The sequence below is a fragment of the Adiantum capillus-veneris genome, chromosome 23, assembly GCF_014529385.1.
Source record: "Adiantum capillus-veneris isolate H3 chromosome 23, ASM1452938v2, whole genome shotgun sequence".
NCBI classification, from domain to species: domain Eukaryota; kingdom Viridiplantae; phylum Streptophyta; class Polypodiopsida; order Polypodiales; family Pteridaceae; genus Adiantum; species Adiantum capillus-veneris.
The window spans coordinates 61,064,075-61,067,028 of record NC_140953.1 but is presented as its reverse complement, the minus strand read 5'-3'; positions in this window follow the sequence as shown (position 1 = coordinate 61,067,028).

Below are 2,954 nucleotides of genomic sequence, written 5' to 3'. Positions count from 1 at the left end.
CCTCGCAAGGAACTTCCTATGGGGTCGGGAAATGGACCAGAGGAAAATTGCCAGAGTTGCTTGGGACACATGCTGTTTTCCTAAAGATTTCCACCAGGCTTGCAGCTAAATGGATACTCAGAGCTTCAACCTCTTATTGGGCAACTCTTATCAAAAGGGATACTTCCAAATTCAAACTCCAAAAGTACAAGGCATGGACAAAGCTCACATTCAGGGACCTATTGATTTCTCATGCTCCTTTTATCCCAGTTGGTTCAAAATTGGTATGCAGGATGTGGAATGCCCGGAATCTCATCAAGCAATCATGAAACCTTGCAAAGAGTTTTTATCTAATCGTGCTTCTTTTCTTCTTGACTCCTTCTATTTTGGTTTTTTTGCAACCCAATCTAAGAAGGGCCTATGTAGGAAATCACACAGGTGCTTCAAGGCAGGAATTGCAATATGGGGTGATATAATCCAGCATGGGAGGTTAAAGTCCAGTTAGACTATTCAGGAAGAGTTCTCCTTATCTCCATCTGATGTTGTTTGGTGCTTAGAGAGAGCAAAGTAGTGTATGACCCACGTGAAGACTCCTGCCAGATCTTTGCTGGTCTTCCTTATCATGTAGCTACAAAAAAAATTTAACCAAGCAGTTTGGAATTGTGGAGGATCCCCTCAAGAAAAAACTCAATAAAAAGTGGAGGCTAAACTGGAGTTGCAAATAGTGGATATACACGTTCAAGTGTTTGTGGGCCTACCCATATGCCAACAAGCATAGTGTTTTGATGTGGCTTATCATACATCATGGTATATGGTCTCGTGAGAGAGCTTCTAAAGATGGAGTTAGTAATGGCCTATGCTCTAGATGTCACTCTCACATTGAGGATAGTAAACACATTTGGTTCAATTGCAAAGCCAATCAACCAGTTATCATGTTTTGTTAGTATATTGTTCTTCACACTAGTGGAAGGACCCTTGGCTTTCAGGATCTATTGTTGGCAAGTAGCAAAGGGTTGGATGTTCCATTGTGGAACATTTGGAGAGGACATATTTTATGGTATTCTTGGCTTCAGAGGAATTCTATGTTCTTCGACCACTCTAATTCTCTCCCTCTTTGTCTTCTGAAGTTTGAACTTCAATCAGCAAGCTAGAAACTTATGTAACATGATCTCTAATGCCTATGTTGATGGTTTTTCTCCTACAGATATTCAAGTTAATCTTAGATGACAGAAATGGAAATATGTAATCCCAAAAAATTTACATGCTCCTAGATTCAGGATGAGAGATATTTTAGCCAGATGACTGTATCTCAAGGCCATCCCTCCCCTTACATGAGGGATCTTGAACATTTTTTTTGCTTTGTTTAATTCAAATTCCACTTTTCTTAGAGAGAGAGAGAGAGAGATTTCATTATCATTTGCGGAGGTCAGATATGACCTCCATGGACGATAATGACCCATGGGACCAAAAAATAGGATAGAACAATGGTTCCTTCCAACATAAGGCATCAAATACATATCAGTTAAGGACTAAGGTCTATCAGAAAAAGAAAGAAAAGCAAAGCAAAGCCTAAGGAGGCTTTGGAGCAGGGAGAGTCAATCTTGGAGTTCGAAACTCTTGAATGACTGCTTAACCCCTTCGTAAACTGCCCACTTGCCTTGCTTGCGAGCTTCGCGCATCTTCTTGAGCTCAGTTGCTTTGTGTTTGAGTTGGTCAATGGTTAGTTCCTCGGCAATCCATAGCTTGGTCCCCTTGAGGAGGCAGGATTGGGGCAATAGTTTCAGTCATTCCTCCTTGTCCTTGAAGGTGATGATGCAATGCTTGGGTGGCACATGTTTCCCTATGTCATTGATCCATGAGATTGTGCTTGACTCGATAACGATTGGTCGGAGGATGTCGTTGAGCTTGGTGATCGCGTCTTCGAGGGTGTCTTCTTCACTGCACCAGGGTGATGGAAGCCCACCGATCCTAACTTTGAGGCCGAGGGACTATTGTAGTTGGTATTCTTGAAGGGCCGCTTGTATTACCGTGTTAATCTTCTTCATGATGCCATGTGCGACTTCATGGACCTTCTCTTGAACCACTGCAATGCACTTGGTGAGGGAGGATTCAACCTCTTGTGTGTTTGCAAGCAAGGCATCTAGCCCCCTCATGTTCTTGAGCTTGTGTACTTGCGCCTTGAGTGCCTCATTTTCCTCTATGAGTTCATGGATCTGGGCCTCGAGGACTGCAATTCTCGCTTCTTGTCATGTGGGGAGGTCCTTTCTTGTTGCAGCTGCCACAACAAGGAAGCTCTTGTGTGGACGAGTCTTCGGTGTCTCCAGTTTGGACATATTCACCCAAATGCTTGTAGAGGACTCAAGGCTGGGTGTTGCCAATAGAGGCGGTTGAATGTATGATGTGAGAAATCTACAAGAGCTAGATAGATTTGATGGTAGGGGGATTTGATGGCGAGCTCATGTGATGTTGAATGTATAGGAATTCATTTCCAAAGAGACTAGTTTTAGTTAAGCTAAACAAGATAATCTAGGTAGAGCCTTGGTGAGAGGATTTTTAGTGGTGGGATAATATTCCGAGCTGCCAATCCTCAATGTAATCCCAAACGAAGTAGTAATAGGAGCTAAATAAAGGGGATTTTATTATGCTATTATGCCCTTAAGAGATCACGGAGAAGCTAAATGCTAGGGGGTATGAACATCAATATTTTTAGTTTGGCCACAAAAAAGGACAAATATATGCAAGAGCAATAGCACTCTGAGAGTCTAATTATGTTGTGCTAAAGATGGAGGTGCAATGGCAAGATAATGCATAAAATTGGGTGATTGGTCTTGATGAAGATCCTTCTCTAAACATCCAAATAGTAAATCCTCCCAAGGATGATTGTTCTCAATAGAATAGATGTTAGTTGTAATAATGTCTCTCAAATGAGGGATAGACATAGCCTCATCTATATATCTATTTCATCCACCTATGAC